This window comes from Neofelis nebulosa, chromosome 2 (genome assembly GCF_028018385.1).
Source record: "Neofelis nebulosa isolate mNeoNeb1 chromosome 2, mNeoNeb1.pri, whole genome shotgun sequence".
Classification (NCBI taxonomy): Eukaryota; Metazoa; Chordata; class Mammalia; order Carnivora; family Felidae; genus Neofelis; species Neofelis nebulosa.
Window position 1 is genome coordinate 186,421,570 of NC_080783.1, and position 26,060 is coordinate 186,447,629.

The 26,060-nt window shown below is 38.9% G+C and overlaps 1 protein-coding gene and 1 pseudogene across 3 annotated transcripts in view; both read left to right on the forward strand.

Annotated features, from left to right (window-relative positions):
* Positions 1–26,060, forward strand: part of TESK2 (testis associated actin remodelling kinase 2) — a 138,760-nt gene that overhangs the window by 39,315 nt on the left and 73,385 nt on the right. The gene's annotated exons all lie outside the window — the stretch shown is intronic.
* LOC131503746 (large ribosomal subunit protein eL36-like) lies at positions 269–11,612 on the forward strand (annotated as a pseudogene).

A 26,060-nucleotide genomic window follows, 5' to 3' on the forward strand; every position in this document is an offset into this window, starting at 1 on the left:
TAAATCTGTGGCCTAAAAGCATAGAAAAGTTGAAAGCATTTTATAACTTCTCTTATTGAATTTGGGGAAAATATACTTCTAGAAACAAAATAAGTTGGATTTGCATTTATAATATTTGTGAGCTTCAAATATTCACCTTTGATTGTTAATCTTTCCTTTTCATTAAAAAAATCATGAAATAGAGATTAAGGGCAATTTCATTATTTCTAGGCAAATGACTTAGAATATTTTGGATGTTAGGGAAGGACTGAAGCATGTGTAAGTGGAGATGACATTAGTGTTTGTGTGCACATTTAATAGAGTAAGAGAGAAAAATATAAAACCAAATGGCACAGTGGACCCCGCTTCTCACCTCTCACCTTCTGGTAAGTGAAAAATCTGTCCAGTTCCATTGTTAGCAGTGACAACCTGCTTAATGTTTCCAATTAAGAGTGCTTCTTTTGGGATACAGTACAAGGTTCTTCCTTTCTTTTTAATCTAGTCCTGTTTTGTTTGAGAATATGATTGGAAGGAGACTTTCTAGGAAGGTGATTGTTCCAATCTTTTGAGATAACTCACCTTTTATTACCCCATGATATAACTCTGTATTTTAGCATGTATTGTGAAAACTGTAAAACCTGGAATCACATTCCAGAACAAAGTATCAATGTAGCTTTTTTCTTTTTAATAATAGCTTTACTAAGAAATAATTCACATACTGTAAAATTCTCCTTTTAAAAATCTATAATTCAGTGTTTTTTAGTATATTTACAAGGTTGTGCAGCCATCATCCCTGCCTAATTAAAAATTTTTTATTGGGGTGTCTGGGTGGCTCAGTTGGTTAAGTGTCCAACTTCAGCTCAGGTTATGATCTCACAGCTAGTAGGTTGGAGCCCTGCACATGGCTCTGTGCTGACAGCTCAGAGCCTGGAGCCTGTTTCAGTTTCTGTGTCTCCCTCTTTCTCTGCCCCTCCCTCGCTCATGCTGTCTCTCTCAAAAATAAATAAACATTTAAAAAATAAATAAAAATTATTTTATCCTAAAAAGAAAACCTATACTCATTATTAGTGACAACTCATTTCTCCCTTCCCCCAGCCCTTGGCAACCACTATTTTACTTTCTGTCTCAATGGATTTGTCCATTCTGGACATTTCATATAAATAGAATCATATCATATGTGGCCTTTATGACTGATTTCGTTTACTTAGCATAATGTTTTCAACTTTGATCCATGTTATAGTATATGTCAGTACTTCATTCCTTTTTTAAAAAAAATTTTATATTTTATTTTATTATTTTTTTTTTTTAATTTTTTTTTTTCAACGTTTTTTATTTATTTTTTTGGGACAGAGAGAGACAGAGCATGAACGGGGGAGGGGCAGAGAGAGAGGGAGACACAGAATCGGAAACAGGCTCCAGGCTCCGAGCCATCAGAGCCCCAGAGCCTGACGCGGGGCTCGAACTCACGGACCGTGAGATCGTGACCTGGCTGAAGTCGGACGCTTAACCGACTGCGCCATCCAGGCGCCCCTATATTTTATTTTATATTAGAGACAGAGACAGACAGAGAGACAGCGAGAAGGGGAGGGGCAGAGAGACGGAGACAGAATCTGAAGCAGGCTCCAGGCTCTGAGCTGTCAGTACAGAGCTCGACATGGGGGTTGAACTCATGAGCAGTTGAGATCATGACCTGAGCTGAAGTGGGACACTTAACCGACTGAGCCACCCAGGTGCCCCACTTCATTTCTTTTTATGTCTCAGTAATATTTCAGTGTATGGATAGTACCACATTTTGTTTATACAGTCATCTGTTGATAAACATTTGGATTGTTTTTATCTTTTGGCTATTGTGAGTAGTGCAGCTATAAACATTCGTGTACAAGTATTTGAGTACTTGTTTTCATTTCTTTTGAGTATATACCTAGAAGTGGAATTATTGGGATATAAAGTAACTCTAAGATTTACTTTTTGAAATAGTACCAAACTGTTTTCCACATTGGCCGTATCATTTTGCATTCCCACTAGTAACATACGGGGTCCAGTTTCTCTACAATCTTGCCAAAACTTGTTGTTTTCTCTCTCCTTTCTTTTTATAAAAATTATCATAACCATCCTAGTGGGTGTGAAGTATCTCATTGTAGTTTTGATTTACGTTTCCCAAATGACTAGTGATGTTGAGCATTTTTTTCATGTGCTTCTTGGCCATTTGCCTATCTTCTTTTGAGAAATGGCTATTCAAGTTCTTTGCACATTTTTTTTTTAAATTTATTTTTGGGACAGAGAGAGACAGAGCATGAACGGGGGGGGGGGGGTGGGCAGAGAGAGAGGGAGACACAGACTCGGAAACAGGCTCCAGGCTCCGAGCCATCAGCCCAGAGCCTGACACGGGGCTCGAACTCACGGACCGCGAGATCGTGGCCTGGCTGAAGTTGGACGCTTAACCGACTGCGCCACCCAGGCGCCCCATCTTTGCACATTTTTGAATTGAGTTGTTTTTGTCGAGTTGTAGTTCTTTATATAGTATCCTTTATTTTTTCAATTTGAAAGTAGTCGTTTGTTAACTGTCCAGATTACAAAAATAATCATGGTAGATACCTCAGTTAATCCTTTTTTTTAATTAAAAATTTTTTTAAAAATTGTTTTTAATTTTATGTATGTATGTATGTATGTATGTATGTATGTATGTATTTACTTCCAGGTTAGTTAGCATATAGTACAACAATGATTTTGGGAGTAGATTCCAGTGGTTCATCCCCTATGTATAACACCCAGTGCTCATCCCAACAAGTGTCTCTTAATGCTTTTTATCCATTTAGCTCATTCTCCCTCACACAATCCCTCTAGCAACCCTCTGTTTGTTCTCTATATTTAAGAGTCTCTTATGTTTTATCCCCCTCCCTGTTACTTTTGCTTCCCTTCCCTTATGTTCATCTGTTTTGTATCTTAAATTCCTCATATGAATGAAGTCATAGATATTTGTCTTTCTCTGACTGACTAATTTCACTTAGCATAATACCCTCCAGTTCCATCCACGTAGTTGCAAATGGCAAGATTTCATTCTTTTTGATTGCCGAGTAGTACTCCTTGTATATATATACCACATCTTCTTTATCCATTCATCCATCAGTGGACATTTGGGCTCTTTCCATACTTTGGCTATTGTTGATAGTGCTGCGATAAACATGGGGGTGCATGTGCCGCTTCAAAACAGCAAACCTATATCCCTTGGATAAATACCTACTAGTGCAATTGCTGGGTCCTAGGGTAGTTCTATTTTTAATTTTTTGAGGAACCTCCATACCATTTTCCAGAGTGGCTGCACCAGTTTGCGTTCCCACCAGCAGTGCAAAAGAGATCCTCTTTCTCCACATCCTCGCCAACATCTGTTATTACCTGAGTTGTAAATGTTAGCCATTCTGATAGGTGTGAGGTGGAATCTCACTGTGGTTTTGATTTGTATTTCCCTGATGATAAGTGATGTTGAGCATTTTTTCATGTGTCGGTTGGCCATCTGGATGTCTTCTTTGGAGAAGTGTCTATTCATGTCTTTTGCCCATTTCTTCACTGGATTATTTGTTTTTTGAGTATTGAGTTTGATAAGTTCTTAATAGATTTTGGATGCTAACCCTTTATCTGATATGTAGTTTGCAAATATCTTCTTCCATTCTGTTGGTTGCCTTTTAGTTTTGCTGATTGTTTCCTTCGCTGTGCAGAAGCTTTTTATTTTGATGAGGTCCCAGTAGTTCATTTTTGCTTTTGTTTCCCTTGCCTCCAGAGACAAGTTGAGTAAGAAGTTGCTGTGGCCAAGATCAAAGAGGTTTTTGCCTGCTTTCTCCTTGAGGATTTTGATGGCTTCCTGTCTTAATTTTAGGTCTTTCATCCATTTTGAATTTATTTTTGTGTATGGTGTAAGAAAGTGGTCCAGGTTCATTTTTCTGCCATGTCTCTGTCCAGTTTTCCCAGCACCACTTGCTGAAGAGACTGTCTTTATTCCATTGGATATTCTTTCCTGCTTTGTCAAAGATTAGTTGGCCATATGTTTGTGGGTCCATTCCTGGGTTCTCTATTCTGTTCCATTGATCTGAGTGTCTGTTTTTGTGCCAGTACCATACTGTCTTGATGGTTACAACTTTGTAGTATAGCTTGAAGTCTGGGATTGTGATGCCTCCTGCTTTGGTTTTCTTTTTCAAGATTGCTTTGGCTATTTTGGGTCTTTTCTGGTTCCCTACAAACTTTAGGATTGTTTGTTGTAGCTCTGTGAAGAATGCTGGTGTTATTTTGGTAGGGATTGCATTGAATATGTAGATTGCTTTGGGTAGTATGGACATTTTAACAACATTTATTCTTCCAGTCCAGGAGCATGGAATGTTTTTCCATTTGTGTGTGTGTGTGTGTGTGTGTGTGTGTGTGTTCTTCAATTTCTTTCATAAGCTTTCAGTAGTTTTCAGTATATAGAGTTTTCACCTCTTTGGTTAGATTTATTCCTAGGTATTTTATGGTTTTTGGTGCAAACGTAAATGGGGTCGATTCCTTGATTTCTCTTTCCGTCACTTCATTATTGATGTATAAGAATACAACGGATTTCTGTGCATTGATTTTATGTCCTGTGACTTTGGTGAATTCATGGATCAGTTCCAGCAGTTTTTTGGTGGAATCTTTTGGGTTTTCCATGTAGAGTATCATGTCATCTGCGAAGAGTGAAAGTTTTTCCTCCTTGCCGATTTGGATGCCTTATTATTATTATTTTTTAATGTTTATTTTTGAGAGACAGAGAGACAGAGCACGAATGGGGAGGAGCAGAGAGAGAGGGAGACACAGAATCTGAAGCAGGCTCCATCCAGGCTCTGAGTTGTCAGCACAGAGCCCAATGCTGGGCTTGAACCCGTGAACTGTGAGATCATGACCTGAGCTGAAGTCGGACGCTCAACTGATTGAACCACCCAGGCACCCTGCTCAGTTCATCCTTCTAATGAGCCTGTTGATCTGGTCTTCCCTGTTGTGGGCATCTCCACCTTTTGCCAAACGAGTGGTCTTTTTCTTTATTCCCCCTCATGGAGAAGATAATTTGAAGGGCCATAAGAAGTTATTTGCTTCTTTGAAATATATTCTAACAGTATAGATCTTGTGAATCAGATCCTCCATGCAGATAATGCCATATTTACCAAAAGAGTGAGCAGTCAATGTGTTATCTGTCAAGATAATTCGCTTCTTGTTGATTTTGCCATAACCACACTTGTAGATCAGTTCATTTACTGACTTCCAGTTTGGGTACTCCCATATTTATATAGTGTCTTTTGATGCTGTTCAGTTTATCTGTTTTTTTCTTTTGTTGCTTGTGCTTTTGGTATCAAATCCAAAGTCATAAAGATTTCCCCCAATGTTTTATTCTAAGAGTTCTGTAGTTTTAGCTCTTAAGTTTTGATGCTATTGTAAATGGAATTGTTTTCTTTTCCTTCTTTTCTTTTCTTTTCTTTTCTTTTCTTTTCTTTTCTTTTCTTTTCTTTTCTTTTCTTTTCTTTCTTTCTTTCTTTCTTTCTTTTTTTCTTTCTTTCTTTCATTTTATTTATTTATTTTGAGAGAGAGAGCATGCACACGCATGTGCACTGTCAGTGCAGAGCCTGACATGGGGCTTGAACTCACAAACCATGAGATCATGATCTGAGATGAAATCAAGAGTCAAGATTAACCAACTGAGCCACCCAGGGACCCCTCTTTTCTTTTCTATCTTTAAAATATTTTTTATTGGGTTGCCTGGGTGGCTCAGTCAGTTAACTGTGTGACTTCGGCTCAGGTCAGGATCTCATTGTTCATGAGTTTGAGCCCCTCATTAGGCTCTCTGCTGTCAGCACCAAGCTGCTTCAGATCTCTGTCTCCCCCCACCCCCCGCCCCTCCCTCACGTGCGCACATGCTCTCTCTGTCTCTCAAAAATAAATCAGTAAATAAATAAACATTAAAAATAACAAAAAAAATTTTTATTAAAGCAAAATGACTACAATGAAAAGAGATGAATTAAAAAAAAACCAGAAGAGTAATCTTTGGTTTGGGAGGATTCTTATATTCATGTAATGAGGACCCTTTAATTTTAGCAGTGGAAGTGTTGGAATGCTGACATAAGATCAAGTTAGGAAAAGAATACCAGTATCAGGTCAAAGCTAGTTGGTGTCTTCCAAAGTGACAGTAGAAGATACCACAGGGTAAAACGTGGGCGGAGCTGTACTCTTTTCACTTCAGAAGAGAACTTTATGTGCTACAAGAAGAATGCCTCAGTCACCCAGGGTTCTAGGGAAAGGAATTAGTTTCTAGCAGTATTATTATAGGGGAAGTGGTTTTCTTAATTTCATTTTTCAGATTATTTATTGCTAGTGTAAAAAAATACAATTGATGTTTGTATTTGTCTTGTATCCTATAACTTTGCTGAACTCTTTTATTTTTTAGAATTTTGGAATTTTCTTTTTTAAAGTTTATTTATTTGAGAGAGAGAGAGAGAAAGAGAGAGAGAATGAGAGAGTAAGTGGGGGAGAAGCAGAGAAAGGAAGAGAATCCCAAGCAGGCTCTGCGTTGTCAGCACAGAGCCCGACGCAGCGCTCAAACCCACGAAACATGAGATCATGACCTGAGCCAAAACTGAGAGTCAGATGCTTAACTGACTGAGCCATCCAGGTGCCCCTAGAATTTTCTATGTACAAGATCATGTCACCTGCTTAACATAAATCTTGACTATATAAGTTTTCTCCTCTCCCATACCTAGACCCTTGCACAGTCTGAGTTACATGCCCATTGTCTTCACAGAAACCTGTTACTTTTATCATATTCTGTTGAAATGATCTATTTAAAGTGTCTGTCATCCCACTTAGCTTTAAGCTCCATGAGGATAGGGACTATGTGTTATTTATTTTTGTTTTGCCAGGGTATAGCACTGTGCCTGGCATAGAATAGGCATCCATCCATCCATCCATCCATTCACTATATTGTGGTTCTTCTATATGTTAGGCATTGTGCTAAGTGCTGAGATACAGTAATGAGTAAGACTTGTTATTCTTGCCATTGTGGAATTTATAATCTAATGGTAAATATTTATATTAAGTAATTACAAGGGTGATTACAACACAAAGAGGAACGTGGCATATTAGTTTCCTATTGCTGCATAGCAGTATTACCATGAATGCAATAGTTGAAAGGAATACGTATTTATGATATCTTTTTCTGTGGTTCAAGAGTCCAGGCAGGACTTGGCTGGGTCCCCTGCTCCATGGTCTCACAAAGCTGTAATTAAGGTGTCAGGTTGGGTGGAGATCCTGACTGGCTCAGTCAGAAGAGGGTGTGACTCTTGATCTCAGGCTTGTGAGTTCAAGCCCCATGTTGGGTGTAGAGATTACTTAAATAAATTAAAAAAAAACTTTTACAAAATGGTGTCATCTGGGGCTGACATCTTATCTGGGGCTCAACTGGGGAAGGATTTGCTACTAAGCTCATGTGGTTGGTGGCAGCATTCAATTCCTTGCAGGCTGTTGAATTGAGGGCTTCAGCTTGATATGTTTCATATTGGCAGCTTGAGTCTTTGAAGCTAGTAAGCGAGTCTTCTAATAAGATAGGTTACAAGCTTATGTGACATTTAGGTCACAGTTAATTCATTTTTTTCTTCTTATTTATTTATTTAAAAAAAATTTTTTTTTTTGGAGAGTGCAAGCAGGGGGGCGGGTACAGAGAGAGGGGGACAGAGGATCTGAAGCCGGCTCTGTGCTGACAGGCTGACTCTGTTGCTGTCAAGCTCCGATGTGGAGCTTGAACTCACGAACTGCAAGATCATGAACTGAGCTGAAGTCGGATACTCAACCGACTGAGCTACCCTGGTGTCCCGCAGTTAATTCATTTTTGATGTTTTAAATTTTGAGTCACCTTTGCCATATTGTATTGGTTAAAAGTAAGTCACAGACCCTGCCCAGGCTCAAGGGGAAAGGATCACACAATGGCATGAACACTAGGGGTAGGGATCATGGGAGCCAGTCTAGAGTCTGTTGCCACACACGGATTGCAATGGGAGTACAAAAAAGCCATTGTCTAATTTGGAGTGGGAGAATGCTCTTCTTGAGAAAGTGAAGTTTAAGTTGAGACTTGAAGGGTAAATAGGAACTAGCCAAGTGAAGGAATAGGTTGGAGAAATGAACATTCCAAGAGGAAGGAACAATCTATTTGTAGGCCTAGATGAGAGAAGTCTGAGATGCAGTTAAGGATCTGAAAGAAGTCTAGAATGGCTTCAGCAGAGGGTCGGGGAGATTGGTAAGAGATGAAATATGTTGCAGAGGTAAGCAGGGGTTTATTGTTGAGGACTTCATCATCTGTAGAGGTACTCAAGGATAAGAATTTTCGATTTTATCTTAAGACACTTGCTTTTAATTTTAAGTAAGTGGGTTGGAGAGGGTAAGAACTGATTCAGTTTGGCAATGGTCCAAAGTGAAAGATGTGATATGTGACGTGGCAGAAGTGTGCATGGTGGTAACTGGAATGTTGTGGAGTGAAATGATTTGAAATACTAGACATGCTTTTTAAAAATCTTTTTGAAAAACATTTATTCATTTTTGAGAGAGAGAGCATGAGCTGGGAGGGGCAGAGAGAGAGACAGAGGATCTGAAGCAGGTGACAGCAGAGAGCCTGATGCAGAGTTCCAACTCACCAACCGCGAGATCATGACCTGAGCTGAAGTCAGACGCTTAATCAACTGAGCCACCCACCCAGGTGCCTCTAGACATGCGGTTTAATTTACCAACTTAAGTATGCATATAAAAAAATTGAGAGATACTTTGAAGGTATTAACTGTAGCATTTGGTGAATGGTTGGATGTGACGGTGAGAGGAAGGAGGAATCAAAGATGATTTCAAGTACAAGTAGCTGGATGTTTGAACTCTGAAGGAGGAATGTATTTGATGATTTCAGATTTGGATTAGAATGTGAAACCTCTATAAGCAGTTAACATCTAGAGTTCAGAAGAGAGATCTGGCTTGGAAATGTAGATATAAGAGCTATTAACATAGAGTAACTGGGGGCGCCTGGGTGGCTCAGTCGGTTAAGCGGCCGACTTCGGCTCAGGTCATGATCTCGTGGTCTGTGAGTTAGAGCCCCGCGTCGGGCTCTGTGCTGACAGCTCAGAGCCTGGAGCCTGCTTCAGATTCTGTGTCTCCCTCTCTCTGACCCTCCCCCGTTCATGCTCTGTCTCTCTCTGTCTCAAAAATAAATAAACGTTAAAAAAAAAAAAAAAAACATAGAGTAACTGAAGCCATGGGTGTGAATGATGTTATACAGGGAGTATAAACAGACAGAAGAGAGCCTGGGACCAAGTATTGATGAACTCAAACATTTAAGGGTTGAGTAGAGGAAGGAAGAGCTGGCAAAGGAGCCTGAATACAAGTAGTAAGAGGGTAAGAGTACCGGTGTGTGTATCTGTGTACCTGTGTGTTAGTGAGTGAGAGAGAGACTTGATGAAGAAATTTGAACCTAGGATGAACACAAAGTTTGTGTTCTTTTCACTGTACCCTGTATAACAATGCCTACCTTGTAATGTTGGAAGGATCAAATGAAATGTGTAGAGCATCTTGTACAATGTTTTGTCAATCGAGCAAATAGTAGCTTTTGTTATTTTAGATGTTATTTTCTCTATTTTATTTTTGCACAACAGTTCAAATTTGATCTTAGGTTAGCCCACTATTTTTAGATGTGATTTCATTTTTAAAAATTCTATTATTGTTATTTTTATTAGAGAGAGAGAGCACAAGTGGGGAAGAGGAGCGGGAGGGGAGAGATTGGAGAGAGAATCCCAAGCAGGCTCCATGCTGAGTGAGGACCCGACCCAGGGCTCAATCACATGACTGCAGGACCAAGCCTAAATCAAGAGTCTGTTGCTTAACTAACTGGGCCCATAACTGAGCCCCAGATATGATTTAATTTTTTATGGTCATGTGATATCAAATGCCTTCTTTTGTTGTAATCATCATATTTTTCATAGCATGATTGCCTCTTCTCTCCTTTGTACCTCCTGTATACCCTATATAAACTTTTATCAGAGCAATGCTACATTTTATGACTTTTTTTTTTTTACGTGTTTGTGTTTCTCTGTTAGATCAGACCTCCCTATGTTTTTCATCTCTGTGTCTTTAGTACTTGGCACAGACTCTGCCAAGTAGTAGGTACTCACTAAATATTTGTTGCATGAAAAAAACCCCATATATGTGTTATAAGAATATGTAGAGTTTGCTAATCAAATTGTACACCTGAAACTAATATAACACTGTATGTCAATTATACTTCAGTATAAAAAGAAAGAAAGAAAAGAATGCATTGAGAAGCAACATGAGAGAGAGATAGACTCTGGAGCTAGACTGCCTCTGTTTGAGCCTTTAAAATTTTTTTTTTCTAAATCCAATATGAGGCTCGAACTCACAACCCTGAGATCAAGAGTCAACATGCTGCATCACCTGAGCCAGGCAGGCACCACTATAATGACTCTATTTGAATCTTGGCTCTACCACTTATAAGCTTTCTGACCTTGCGCAAGTTACTTGACTTCTGTGCCTCAGTTTCTACATCTGCAAAATAGAGGTAATGATAGTACCTACCTTATGGGGTTGTTGAGCAGATGTAATGAGCTAGTATATGTAAAGTATTTAGAATACTGTCTAGCATATAATATACTCTATATAAGGGCTAGTTATTATTTCTATTACAAATGCAGTTAAGATTTTGAGTTTTGTGCTAAGTACTATGTTAAGAACTTGTATACATGATCTTTTTATTTATACAAATATTTATATTTGCCACAATAATTCTATAAGCAGTTATACTTCCATTATATAAATGAGGAAACTGCCCCTGCCCTGGAGCCATTAAGAAGCAGCAGCCGGGGGCGCCTGGGTGGCGCAGTCGGTTAAGCGTCCGACTTCAGCCAGGTCACGATCTCGCGGTCCGTGAGTTCGAGCCCCGCGTCAGGCTCTGGGCTGATGGCTCGGAGCCTGGAGCCTGTTTCCGATTCTGTGTCTCCCTCTCTCTCTGCCCCTCCCCCGTTCATGCTCTGTCTCTCTCTGTCCCAAAAATAAATAAAAAAAAAAAAAAAAAAAAAAAAAAGAAGCAGCAGCCGTAGCTCTGTGCTACCCTATGGCCGGGGGCCTAAACAAGGGCCATGAGGTGACTAAGAACGTGAGCAAACTGAGGTATAGCTGCTGCCACAGGCGCCTCACCAAGCACACCAGGTTTGTGTGGTACATGATCCGAGAGGTATATGGCTTTGCCACATATGAGCAGCCTGCATGGAGTTGCTCAAGGTCTCCAAGGACAATGGTGCCATCAAGTTCATCAAGAAAAAGGTGGAGACACACATCCATGCCAAGAGGAAGAGAGAGGAGCTGAGCAACATGCTGGTAGCCATGGGGAAAGTCACAGCCAAGAAGGATTGAACTCCTCCCCTCTGTATGTAATAGAAACTTTTGGAACTTGGAAAAAATAATAATAAATACATAAATAAATGAGGAAACTGAGGTCCAAAAATGTTTAATGTCTTGCCAATAGGTAAGTGGTACAGCTAGGATTTGAATTCATATCTGTGTAATTGATGAATGGAATATCATAGCTAATTTTGATCCAGTGTACAAGAAAAAATTTAAAGATTATTTTATTAATTTTTATATATTTATGCTATATTTTTAGAATACTCTGTGTGTGTGTGTGTGTGTGTGTGTGTGTGTGTGTATGCTTTCTTATAGAGTTCAACCTGATTCATTTTGAGTGGCAAGTATACAACTAGTTATATAAGTTAGAGGCTTGGGCGCCTGGGTGGCTCGGTTGTTAAGCATCTGACTTCAGCTCACGTTATGATCTCATGGTTCATGAGCTTGAGTCCCACTTTGGGTGAGCATGAGCCCTGCTTTGGGTGAGCACAAGCTCTGCTTCTGGTGAACATGAGCCCCGCTTTGGGTGAGCCCTGCTTCTCTCTCTCTTTTTTTTTTTTTTTTTTTTCAACGTTTTTTATTTATTTTTGGGACAGAGAGAGACAGAGCATGAACGGGGGAGGGGCAGAGAGAGAGGGAGACACAGAATCGGAAACAGGCTCCAGGCTCCGAGCCATCAGCCCAGAGCCTGACGTGGGGCTCGAACTCACGGACCGCGAGATCGTGACCTGGCTGAAGTCGGACGCTTAACCGACTGCGCCACCCAGGCGCCCCTACTCTCTCTCTTTCTCTCTGTCTCTGCTCCTTGCTCACTTGCGCTCTCTCTCTCAAGAAAAAAAAAAAAAGAGGCAAAGTTCCTACTTTCTCCCCCTTTATATTTTCCCAAATTGACAGCATTATGTGGAAATGCCAAGCTGTAAGAAATAATAAACTTATAAACTAAAAGAGCCAGATATCTGCCATCTGCTTGGGTACTGAAAAATTGATTTATTCACATTCATGGTTATACATTTATTATTTAGTGCACATGGAGTTGTCATGCAAACTCTAAATCTGTAACAGTATTAACAGTTGTGGTATAAAGAAAGTAAGGGGAACATTTTAGTATGTGAATGTTACTTTGTTCTAAGATGTTTTATTTTTGTGCTTGGGAAGGTAAAGTTTTTGTGTTCTCTGGTGGTTTTATCTACTTTGAGAAGTAAGATACTGGGTCTCAAAATGCTGGTGTTGCTGCAGCGGTCTTAGTGTGCCAACTGCCTACAATTTTTTAGTCTCTCCAGCTACATCTTGTGAGATCTTCAAGACACTGAATCCTTTCTCTTTCAAATGTGATCATTGTCACAACCTGAATCTATAGAAACTCAAGGATTTTTCTCAAATTGTCTATATTTTCATAGTTGTGTTTGTTCTCTTCTCTTCTCTTCTCTTCTCTTCTCTTCTCTTCTCTTCTCTTCTCTTCTCTTCTGTTCTTTTCGAGAGAGAACATGAGTGGTTGAGAAGGGCAGAGGGAGAGAGAGAGAGAGAGGGAGAGAATCTTAAGTCGATGCAGGGCTCAATTCCACATACTGGGATCATGCATGACCTGAGGCGAAATCAAGAGTTGGACACTCAGCTGACTGAGCCACCCAGTGTTTGTGCTTTTCCATCTGCCTCTCTGAGACCTCACCATAAAAAGTGTTTTCATCAACACTACGTGTGATCCTGCTCTTACAATATGTAATGACTGCATGTTTTCATAGTCACAGCGTCAGAGAAGAGTTAAGTTCTATAGTCTTGAAGGTGTATAAGGAAGCTTTTATAAAATGACTAAGAAGTAGACAGGATCATGTGAGGTAGTGAATGTTCTACCTGAGTGTGAAGGTTAGGAGTAAGCCCGTTAGCCATCTCTGGTACTGTTTAGTACCAGTTTTTAGAGTTATTGCTCTGACTGCAATGTCTGTTTATACCAAAGCTGTTTGGAGGAACAAAGTAATGAGTTCTGGGAGTAATTTGAACCCACCCCCAAACTCCAAAACATCAGTGAGCAAGATGTGTGTGGATGTGTGTGTGTGTGTGTGTGTGTGTGTGTGTGTGTGTTTGTCCATGTTTGTCCCCTTGTGTCAGATCAGCCATTTCAGAAGTAAATTGCCCCATATAGTCAGAGAATTAAGGTAACCTTCAGTATGAAGAATGAGATTAAAGAAGAACAAATGTAGAGAAAACTCTTCATTGTACAATATTACTCTGGCATGAAAGTAGTGTTTTATAGGAATTGAGCGCTTTTTAAAATGTTCTTTTTTCTTTCTTTCTTTCTTTCTTTCTTTCTTTCTTTCTTTCTTTCTTTCTTTCTTTCTTTCTTTCTTTCTTTTAGGAATTGAGTGCATTTTTAACCATCAGAAAATGTTGTCAGTGTTAGAAACAGTCAAGGAAAAGAGTGGATAGAGACACTAGAGCAGCAAGGCTTGAACCTTAAGTATCTTTACATGGGGAGGGTGTGAAGAAGGAGAAGAGACAAGTAGCAGTCAGAGGTAGGTTCGTAAAGTTCAAGGAAGCTGCCAGAGCTACCAAACATAAATTCCAAAGAGCTGACACTGTATTACAGACATTTACAAAAGAGGGTATAAAGAGGAAAACAAACTTCCCTCCCTACCTTCCACCACCCTTTTTAAAGGAGTTTAGCATTGAAAAGTGTGGAGAAAGAGGGTGATAACAGCCCAGTGCAACTTAGGGCTTTGCACCTTGGTAATCGTCTTTGTTGCATAGCCTTATTGTCTGTCAAAACTACTTCTTGCTAAATTTCCTATTGTGTTCCTTGTTGCATTTATCTGGTTTTGTAACCTCTTTGAGATACTGGGGGTTTCAGAGCGGGAGCTCTCCTGGGGAGGTTTGGTGTTTGGCTGGTGTGGAGGGGAAATGATGTATTTTATAGGAGGCACTGTGTATCATATGTGCACTTAAGGTTCACACACAGCAATATATGATTGGAGCTTTTGGCCCTTTTCAGTACATTTAATATTTCCCCTAGAGCTGCTGTGGGAAGTTGGGCTAAGTAGTAAAGAATATTGTAGATGTCTCAGTGGGCCAAGCTCAGCACTCAGTGACAAGTGATAATTTATCAGGTAGCAAATTTTACTGTGTTCATATTGCTGTGTAGAAATACCTGCCAAGATCCTTCACTTTAATTGATAATTCGGCGGGGGGGTGGGGTGGGGATGGGGGACAAAAACTAGAAGCACACAAGTTGTATTGTACAACTTGCATTCACTCAGCTCGTGGAAGTATTTCTGTAAATGATATGATATATGTGAAGGCACGTGAAAGATACTACAAAAAGTTGATTCTAGAGTGTATTATTTTGCGTCAGTGAGAGTGAGAGAGTTGGTTACTGTCCTTTTGTGTAATCTCATTGCACTCTGTTGCTACTTCTGTTGCAGCATGTGATAAACATTGCAATTTGCCACCTTATTCATTTATTTACTCAGCAGATATTTAGTTAATACTCATTAGGTGTAGGACATTGAGCTAGGTGTTAGGGATAGAGGAATAAAATCCTGCCCTAAAAGAGCTCTTTGCTTAGGATGGAAGATAGGAAATATATTTAAAACACAGTATTTGCTAAAATAGAACTTTAGCAAGAGCCTGAAATTACTCAATACATATTTGCTAAGTGTGTGAAAGTATGCATAGGGGACTAAGGAATATAATACTGGGCACCAGTATAAACATTGTGTGAAGGGGTCAGAGAAGGCTTCATAGAGGAAGTTACCCTTTAGTTTTCTTGAAGGAGAAAATAGAGCTTGTCTGGTGGACAAGTAAGGGAAAGGGCATTTCAAGCAGTAGGAAAAGCATATGTGGAGGCGCAGAGGAATATTCTAGGAACGGTGAGAAATTTGATTTAGTTTAAGTCTGGTGGATGCATGTAAAGGAATGGCAAAACTCTGATGAATCTAGAGAGATAGGCAGGAGCTAGACAATAAAAGATTTTTTCTTTTAATTTTTTCTTTCTTTTTTTTTTAATTTTTAAAATGTTTATTTTTGAGTGAGAGAGAGACAGACAGAGTGGGGGAGGGGCAAAGAAAGAGGGAGACACAGAATCCAAAGCAGGTTCTAGTCTCTGAGCTGTCAGCATAGGGCCCAATGCAGGGCTCAAACTTACAAACTGCAAGATCATGACCTGAGCCGAAGTCAGACGCTCAACTGACTGAGCCCCCCAGGTGCCCCTAAAAGATTTTTTCTTGATCCAGAGTCACTGCAGATATGTTTATTAGTTTTTTGTATTCCCAAGTCAGCTTTTGGTTTGTTGAATCTCTCAATTGTTTCTTTGTTTCCTATTTCATTAATTTTTGTTTTTATCTTTATTTTTATATTTTTATATGGCATTTTTAGTTGAATTCTAACCCATTTTTACATTTTTTTAAATGTTTATTTTTGAGACAGAGACAGACAGAGCATGAACAGGGGAGGGTCAGAGAGAGAGGGAGACACAGAATCCAAAGCAGGCTCCAGGCTCTGAGCTGCCAGCACAGAGCCTGATGTAGGGCTCGAACTCACAAACCGTGAGATCACATCTGGAGCTGAAGTTGGAGGCTCAACTGACTGAGCCACCCAGGTGCCCCTAACCCATTTATTTTTAATCTTTTTTGCAAATCAGTTAGGATTGTTTTTGGCAGTATGTTACAGAAACCTGAACACAGTGGCTTATTCAAATTTTTCTCAAGAAATCTTGAGAAATGCCTATGCTGTGCAGCTGCTTAAGGAAGTCCTCAACAAACCAAGCTTCTAGTTTCCTTGTCTTTAGTGTGTAGTTTGTGGCCTTTTGGTTATAAGGTAGCTGTTCTTGATGCAAGCACTACGTCTTTGCTCCAGTCTATAAAAAACGATAAAGGGCAATTTCATCAGGGAAACGTTTCTAGAATCCCTACCTAGCAATTCCCACTTATATCTCCTTACTTAGTACTATGTCACCTGGCTACTCTAGAGAGAGCGGGGGAGAGAGAGAGAGAGAGAGAGAGAGAGAGAGAGAGAGAGAGAGAGAGAGAGAGAGAATGAATCCCAAGAGGGCTCTATAATGTGAGTGCGGAGCCTGATGCAGGGCTGGAACTCATGAACTGTGAGATCATGACCTGATCCAAAATCAAGAGTCAGATACTTAACCGACCGAGCACCCAGGCGCCCTGAATGTTTTAATTAACCAAGCACATTGCCAACTAACTGAGGTCCTATAAGTCAAGAAGAGGGGGAAAATAGATGTTGATAAACAGTGTTGTCTACTATGCTTGTTTTTAATTATTTTTTTTTTGTTGTTGACTTCTAATTTTATTTCATAGTGGTCTGGGAATGTGGTTTTGGAACTACATTCTTTGAAATTTTTTGAGAATTCCTTTATGATCCAGGCATTTTGGTCAATTTTTTCATATGGACTTGAAAAAAAAAAAGATAAATAAAGCCTACCTTTATTGGGACAAGATTGAATCAAGCATATCAGTTTTGTTATTAAAATGTATCATATCAGCCATCTGGGTGGCTTAGTCTGTTAACCATCCAACTCTTGATTTCGGCTCAGGTCAAGATCTCATGGTTTCTGGGTTTGAGCCCCGCTTTGGGCTCAGCACTGACAGTGCAGAACCTCCTTGAGATTCTCTCTCTGTCCTCTCTGTCTCTGTCCCCTCCAATGCTCATGCACATGTGTTTCCGCTCTCTCTCAAAATAAATGAACTTTAAAAAAAAGTGCTATATCCATACTCATTTATCTTCTAGAACTTTCAGTTTCTGAGAGGTATGTTAAATAATCCCATGAAGACTGTGGATTTGTTAAACTTGCCTTGTGTTTTGTCAGTTTTTGTTTTATATATTACAAGTCTGTGTTGTTAGATACATACAAGGTCATAATTATTATTTCTTAGCAGTTTTGTAGGGTGCATGCAGTGCTTTTCCCCTTAGATTAGTTGTTCTCAAGCATTTTAGCCCTAATGTTTCCATTATCTGGGTTCAAATTCTGGCTCTGTCGTTTACTAGATGTAGGATCTTGAGAAAGTCCTTTTAATCTCTCTGTGCCCAATTTCCATAGCTGTAAAAGAGGAGACATTAATAATACCAACCTCCCAGAATTGTTTTGAGGATTGAGTTAATATATATATATATATATATATATATATATATATATATATATATGTGTGTGTGTGTATGTATATATATATATATACATACATATACACGTATATATATACAGTATAACAGAGCCTAGTACGAAGCAAGTGCTATGAATAATAGCTATATTATTGCTACTATAATAATTTTTTAATGAATTCTGACTACCTTGGAAATGAAATTGATAGGTAATTAGGTTACTGTTGTTCATAATTATAAAGCATCAACATGATACCCTAACTCTATGATAAACAAGAAGTAAAAGAAAATTAAATTAGTAAAAATATACATTTCAATATGCAAAATTTGGGGCCTGACTACTGTAGAAAATTTAATGAAGTAGTCTGATGCTTTTACCCTCTCACAAATGACTGGTTTAAAATTTTTTTTTAATGTTTATTTTTGAGAGAAAGAGAGAAACAGAGCGTGAGTGGGGGAGGGGCAGAGAAGGAGGGAGACAGAATCTGAAGCAGTCTCCAGGCTCTGAGCTGTCAGCACAGAGCCCAATGTGGGGCTCGAACCCACGAAGCATGAGATCATGACCTTAGCTGAAGTCAGACACTTGATCAACTGAGCTACCCAGACGCCCCACAAATGATTAGTTTTAGATTTAAGAGAAGACAGAAGCCATTCCATGCAAGAAGAAAAATTAAAGAGCAGAGATACCAGTGGATATTAGAATAAAAGTATAACAGACCAAAAAAATCTAATGGACTAGACTTATTTGTATGTGATAAGGGAAAGAGGACAGTGACCTCAAATGAAATAGCGATAGCTTGCCAAGGCAAATTACAGATTGATGAAGGAGAGAAAAGAACGAGGTATGATATATCTTTGCCAGCTTTATCAGTGTTTCTTTGTAAAATATTCATTTAATCTTGAATGTTTCATTGAGGGAAAAAACTTGGCAGAGTAGGAACACTGATAAATTTATTTGTGAGCAAAGCAAAAATATGCTTTTAATTTATGGTTGATTTTTTTTTTTTTTTATTTTTAGAAAGAGAAAGAGAGCACAAGCAGGGGAGAGGGGCGGAGGGAGAGAGATTCTAACCATGCTCAGCACAGAGACCACTGTGGGACTTGATCCCCTAACCCTGGGATCATGACCTAAGCCAAAATCAAGGGTTGGGTGGTCCAACGACTGAGCCACCCAGGTGCCATTATAGTTGATATTTTATTTTAAGTTTATGTTGAGAGAGAGAGAGAGAGAGCGAGCACCTGCAGAGGAGAGGCAGAGAGAAATGAGACAGAATCCCAAGCAGGCTCTGCACCATCAGTGTTGAGCCCCATGTGGGGCTGAAACTCACGAACTGTGAGATTATGACCTGAGCCAAGATCAAGAGTCAGACACTAACAGCGTGGAGTCTGACATGGAGCTCCATCTCAAGACCATGAGATCATGACCTGAGCCGAAATCTAAGAGTCAGATGCTTAACTGACAGTCACCCAGGCTCCCCAGCATAGGTGATATTTTAAAATAAAGGCTAAATAAATCATTGTGAGTATAAAAACTACAAATGGGTTCTGATACATATTGTATAATACAATACAGTTGTGTAGGATTCAAATACTATACGACTATACTATACTTCAAATACTAGGAGCAGCATTGCTACTGGTGGTCTGATTTTCTGAAATGTTGACCAATTCTTCATGTGTTCTTCTGAACATAACGAAAGAAGTGATTTTTCCTCAATTCATAATATAGTTGTATTTCTAGAAAATTTAGTATATATTAAAACCATGCGGGGCGCCTGGGTGGCGCAGTCGGTTGGGCGTCCGACTTCAGCCAGGTCACGATCTCACGGCCAGTGAGTTCGAGCCCCGCGTCAGGCTCTGGGCTGATGGCTCAGAGACTGGAGCCTGTTTCCGATTCTGTGTCTCCCTCTCTCTCTGTCCCTCCCCCGTTCATGCTCTGTCTCTCTCTGTCCCAAAAATAAATAAATGTTGAAAAAAAAAAAAAATTAAAAAATTAAAACCATGCAAGATGACTTTTTTTTTTTTTTTTTTGTCAAATAGTGTTAGAATCCAAGTTCAGGTAATAATACATATATATGTTCTTCATTTACATGAATGTCTAGCAAGATATTTGAATTTCATACAGCACATAGAACAATGCTTCCTTGTGCAGTACTGTCCTGGTACCTTGCAGGATGTCTAGCATCTCTGGCCAGCAACACTCCTTGCCCCCAGTCATTGTTATAACCAAAAACCTTAATCTAAAAACTTTAAAAACGCCTCCTAAGTGACTTGTTATAGCCTCTATTGAAAATTATTGCTTTAAACACTGCGTATGCCTAATACTTACATTGCTATACCAGCTTACTGTATACTTATTGTATATTCACTGTGACTTCTTTACTGGAAGTCCTAAGCCATTCATTTAACAGTTAACTTAATGATTAATTGCTTTGCGACAGTTCTTATGTTCTTGTCCTAATTATTATTTAATTCTCTCCTTACTATTTCTCTGAACTGGTCAGAGGTTTATGTTTCTCATTTGCACTAGAAATTAAGCCTCCTGACTCAAGTTAACTATTTAAATTCAGCAAATATTTTTTGAGCAATTTCTAAATGCTAAACTAAAGGCACTGTGCCAGAGAAGGGATTCTTAGCTTGATTTTATACCACACTGCTAAAAGTGAATATATGGCATGTGATTTGTTATTAAACATATGCAAATAATTTAATTTTAAAAATATAAATTAGAGTTGAATTAGAGGTACCCCTGTATTAACTGTCACTCTCATTTGTGTGTTAATATGCTTATTTGAATGGAATAAAAATGGGCTATAGAAATAGCTAATGGACATAGGATTGTATTTGTAACCTGTAATTTATTTTTTCTATTTGAAAAAATCTAATGTCTGTTCGTAGTTATATAATTATTGTCATGTTTCTCTTTCCTGCTTACCTTTGTATGATTTTTGACAAAAATCTAGATTGCCCATATAAAAATAAGTCCTACATGTCAGAAGGTGTGTATGTGGGGTGTGGAAGAAAGCTGAACTACTCTTTCAGGGATAGAAAAATGAACGGGGCAAGTTCTTGGCTTGAAGCATATGGGAAATTATTCATATGTAGTTGTAGATTTTTTAATCTCTTTTTTAATCTGATTTTTTAAAATGTTTATTTATATTTGAGAGAGAGAGAGAGAGAGTGCGTGGGTGGGGGAGGGCAGAGAGAGACGGAGACACAGAATCTGAAGCTGGCCTCAGGCTCTGGACCATCAACACAGATCCTGTCGTGGGGCTCAAACCCATGAACTGTGAGATCATTATCTGAGTGGAAGTCGGAAGTGTAACAAACTGAGCCACCCAGGCGCCCTTGTAGTTGTAGATTCTATGTGTCCATAGAAGAAGATGAGTTCAGGATCTTTCTATGTTGCCATCTTGAACCCAAATTGCTCTTAGACATATAGAAGATAGGTAGACTACCAACATACAAATGCAATATGCAAATTCTGTAATACGATATGCAAATTATGTAATGCAAATTCTGTAATACAGATAATTAAGGGTAGAGTAGTAAGAAAACACAGAATGGAGCATCCAGTTTTTCTTGAAGTAAAGAGATTTTTCCCAGGGAAAGTGGTATTTCTATATCTTGAATAATTGAAACAAATTTAGTAGGGAGATTGGTATTGGGCTCAGGAGGTGAGGATTGCATCAAGGCAAGGAGAATAGTATATGTCAAGGCAAGGAAGTATGAGAGTGTGATGCATTTGTAAGAATTACAAATATAAATATATAATAGGTAAAGATAGGGGGAGGAGTGGGCACAGGGATAGACAGGGAGCAGTAGATGAATTTAGTTTTGCTAAGGAGTTTGGACTTTATTCCTTAAGTATCGGTGAGCCATTGAAGAATTTTAAACTGGAGAGCAACAAGGTAACTTTGTGATTTGGGGGCATGGATTACTGGCAGACCTGACAAGCTGATGCCTAGTGTTGATCTATAGGCTTCTCAACATCCAGCACAGTGCCTTGCATAGAGGATGATAATATTTGTTACTATTTGTACCTGAAAAGACTAATGAAAGGTAATCGGTCACTTCCAGCCTGCATGTACACACTTGACTGGACTTTAGTTTGTGATATGTAACTCTTGTTTGCAGATATGGAAATTATCTTCAACTCAGGTATTAGTTTTAGGGTCTGAATCTTTGATCAAGGGGAGAAACTCTGTTCTTGATAGTTGCCTGCCTAATGCCACTGAATGTTTTCTTGGTGTCTGTGATCATTCATTCTAAGTAGCAGTTCTCAATTTTTCTGCTCACCCTTTATATAGTTCTCTTTCTTCTGGTTGGCCTCTTCCTTTAATTTTCCCATTGTTCGTACTTTATCCAGAAGAACTGTGGGATGATGGGGGTTACTCATTAGAATACTACCATGCTGGTAGAGAAACTCTTATGTACACAGACATTTCTGGTGACTTAGTATTGCTATTTGATTTTATCTGTGCTTTTTTGTTTGTTTTGGTATATTACTGAAACATCTTTATTTTTTTTTTTTTTTTTTTTTTTTCAACATTTTTTTTTTTTTTTTATTTTTGGGACAGAGAGAGACAGAGCATGAACGGGGGAGGGGCAGAGAGAGGGAGACACAGAATCGGAAACAGGCTCCAGGCTCCGAGCCATCAGCCCAGAGCCTGACGCGGGGCTCGAACTCACGGACCGCGAGATCGTGACCTGGCTGAAGTCGGCCGCTTAACCGACTGCGCCACCCAGGCGCCCCTGAAACATCTTTAAAACCTGCAGGGTACTTGGACTTCTGAACATGTGAATATAAGCCTCTGTTCTATAAAACTTTAATTTTGTCTGCAGTTAGATGCCATGCTCTCTGTTTCCTAATGTGTGTGTGTGTCTGTGTGTCTGTGTATGTATTGAGGGAGTGTTGTCAGTGCATTTTTTAAAGGCCTAGAGGGGTACTCATCAAGCTTGAGACAATAACTATTTGGAATGAACACAGAAGATTGCATTTAATGGATCGGATAGTCAAAGGGACTTATTTATTTTTATTTATATTGTTTTAATGTGTTACAAAGAAAATATATGCATGTATTATTTAGGTAAAAATTAATATAAATTGAAGTTGAAAAGTTATATTTTCTATTAGAAATTTTAGTCAAATATACTGTGAAAGAATTGGAAAATGAAGAAAAGTAAAAGAAAATAAATCATTGATATTAGTTCTACCACCAGTGACAGTCACTATTAACATTTGATAAACTTACTTCCACTTTTTGTTTTAGCATAGGCTTGGGCATATATCATATGCAGGATTTTTTTTTTTTTTGTGATTAAAAAACTGTTCTTTATTTCTTAATGCTAAATTTATGGGAGAAAATAAGATAAATTTTTTACTTGTTTCTTCCAACTTTTGGAAGCTTTAAAAATCTATAGAAAATTGGGAGTGCCTGTGTGGCTTAGTCGGTTGAGCATCCGACTTTGGCTCAGGTCATGATAACATGGTTCACGGGTTCGAGCCCTGCATCGGGCTCTGTGCTGACAGCTCAGAGACTGGAGCCTGTTTCGGGTTCTGTGTCTCCCTCTGTTTCTGCCCCTCCCCCATTCATGCTTTGTCTCTCTCTCTCAAAAATAAATTAAACATTAAAAAATTTTTTTAATTAAAAAAATTAAAATCTATAGAAAATGGAAAGAATAGTATAAAACCCCTATAGTCCCTTCACCTGGATTTGCCAGCTAATGTTTTGCTACATTGCTTTATCTATCTGTATTTTTTTAAGATTTTATTTTATTTTTAAAATCATCTCTACACCCAACATGGGACTTGAACTTACAATCCTGAGATCAAGAGTTACATGCTGTACTACTAACTGAGCCAACCAGGTGCCCCATTGGTATTTTTTTTTTTTTTTTACAACACTTGAAAGCAAATTGCAGATATCATGACACTTTAATATAAATATTTTAGTATATATCTTCTAAGAATGCGTTCTTCTACGAGGCCATAGTATCATTATTTATAACTGAGACAATTAACCTTAATTCAGAAAAATAATTTCATATACAGTTCCTATTAAAAGTTTTCCTATTTGCCAGCAAAAGGTGGGTGTTTTTTGTTTTTTTTAATTAAGTAAGCTCTACGCCCAACATGGAGCTTGAACTCATGACCCTGAGATCAAGAGTCACATCCTCTACCAACTGAGTCAGCCAGGGGCCCCAACAAAAAGTGTTTTATAGCTTTTTTGAACCCAGAATCAAATCAAGGTTTCATACATTTCGTTTCAGGGGTTATGTCTGTTAATGTCCTTAATCTAGAATATTCCCCCACATTTTGTTTGGAGAGTATTGTCTAGTTGTCTTTTAGATATTCTGGATGTGTCTAATTGTTTTCTTATGATTAGATTTGACTTAAACATTTCAGTATGTATATTACATCACATCAGAAAGTTGACAATGCCAGGTGTTTCACTTTTGGTAATGCTAAAATGTGACCAACCCCTTGGTTAAGGTGCTAACCAGCAGATCTCTCCATTATAAAGACATATTTTTCCCTTTGTAGTATATAAGTAATCTTGGGGGTATTATACAGCAATTATATATACTACTGTTTTTCACTTAAAATTATAATAGTATTTTCTGTGTTATGTCAAATTCACCTAATATGCTAAATTCTTATGAGCATATAGTTTATTTTTTTTTAATATTTTTTTAATGTTTATTTATTCTTTTTTTTATTTTTTATTTATTATTATTTTTTTTTCAACGTTTTTTATTTATTTTTGGGACAGAGACAGAGCATGAACGGGGAAGGGGCAGAGAGAGAGGGAGACACACAGAATTGGAAACAGGCTCCAGGCTCCGAGCCATCAGCCCAGAGCCTGACGCGGGGCTCGAACTCACAGACCGTGAGATCGTGACCTGGCTGAAGTCGGACGCTTAACCGACTGCGCCACCCAGGCGCCCCATAATGTTTATTTATTCTTGAGAGAGACAGAGACAGAGTGTGAGCAAGGGAGGGGCAGAGAGAGCAGGAGACACAGAATCCAAACCAGACTCCAGGCTCCGAGCTGTCAGCACAGAGCCTGGTGCGGGGCTCGAAATCACTAAGATCATGACCTGAGCCCAAATCGGACCCTTAACTGACTGAGCTACCCAGGCGCCCCTATACTTTCTTATTTTTATTAAAAACAATACCTATTTATTGAATGCTTATTGGGCCAACCTCTGTGTTAGTTTGCATCCATTATCTCATTTATGTAACATAACACTATTTTGTCCTCCATAATCGTGCTAGGAGATAGAGACTATTGTTCTCTTCATTTTACAGTAGAAGTCTTCACAGAGAAGTCATTCTAATCATGTAAGTATTAAAACGTTGTATTCAGGGGCGCCTGGGTGGCGCAGTCGGTTGAGCGTCCGACTTCAGCCAGGTCACGATCTCGCGCTCCGTGAGTTCGAGCCCCACGTCAGGCTCTGGGCTGATGGCTCGGAGCCTGGAGCCTGTTTCCGACTCTGTGTCTCCCTCTCTCTCTGCCCCTCCCCCGTTCATGCTCTGTCTCTCTCTGTCCCAAAAATAAATAAAAAACGTTGAAAAAAAAATTAAAAAAAAAAACACAAAAAACGTTGTATTCAGTCTGCTCATTTCCTGACCTGGAGCCCTTCACCACTCTGCTATGCTCTTCTTTAGAAAGTAGATTTGAAGATCCTGTGGTAGCATCAGATGAATTTAAAAGTCAAGGAGAAGTACCGATTTTCTCTTCTGTTATCTTCTTTCTCCCTCTCTCTTTTTTCTTGCTTTTCTTCCCTCCCTCTCTTCATTTATTTATAATTATGGTAAAGTACATACAAGATTTACCATCTTAATCATATTTAAGTGTATAATTCAGTTCACGTGGTTGTGCTACCAGTCTCCAGAACACTTCATCTTGCAGAACTGAAACTCTATACCCAGTATACAACTCCAAATCCCTCCCCTTCCCCTAGCCTCTGGCAACCACCATTCTACATTATGTTTGTATAAATTTAACTACCCTAAGTACCTCAAGTAAGTGGAAACATATGGTATTTATCTTTTTGTGACTGGGTTATTTCACTTAGCATAATAACTTCAAGGTTCATCTGTATTACAGCATGTGTCAGAATTTCCTTTCTTTTAAAGGCTAAATAATAATATTCCATTCTATGTATACTACATTTTGTTTATTCCTCTGTCAGTGAGCACCTGTGTTGCATATACGTCTTGGCTGTTGTGAATAATGCTGCCATGAACATGGGTGTGCAAATTGAAACTCTACTTTCAATTCTTTTGGGTACATACCCAGAAGTAGAATTGCTGGATCATGTGGCAATTTTATTTTTAATTTTTTGAGGTCTTACCCTTTATAATAATATTTTTATTTTTAAATTTTTGATAGAGGGCTCCTGGGTGTCTCAGTCGGTTAAGCATCTGATTTCGGCTCAGGTCATGATCTTGTGGTACACGAGTTCAAGCCTCGCCTCGGGCTCTGGGCTGACAGCTCAAAGCCTGGAGACTTCTTCAGATTCTGTGTCTCCCT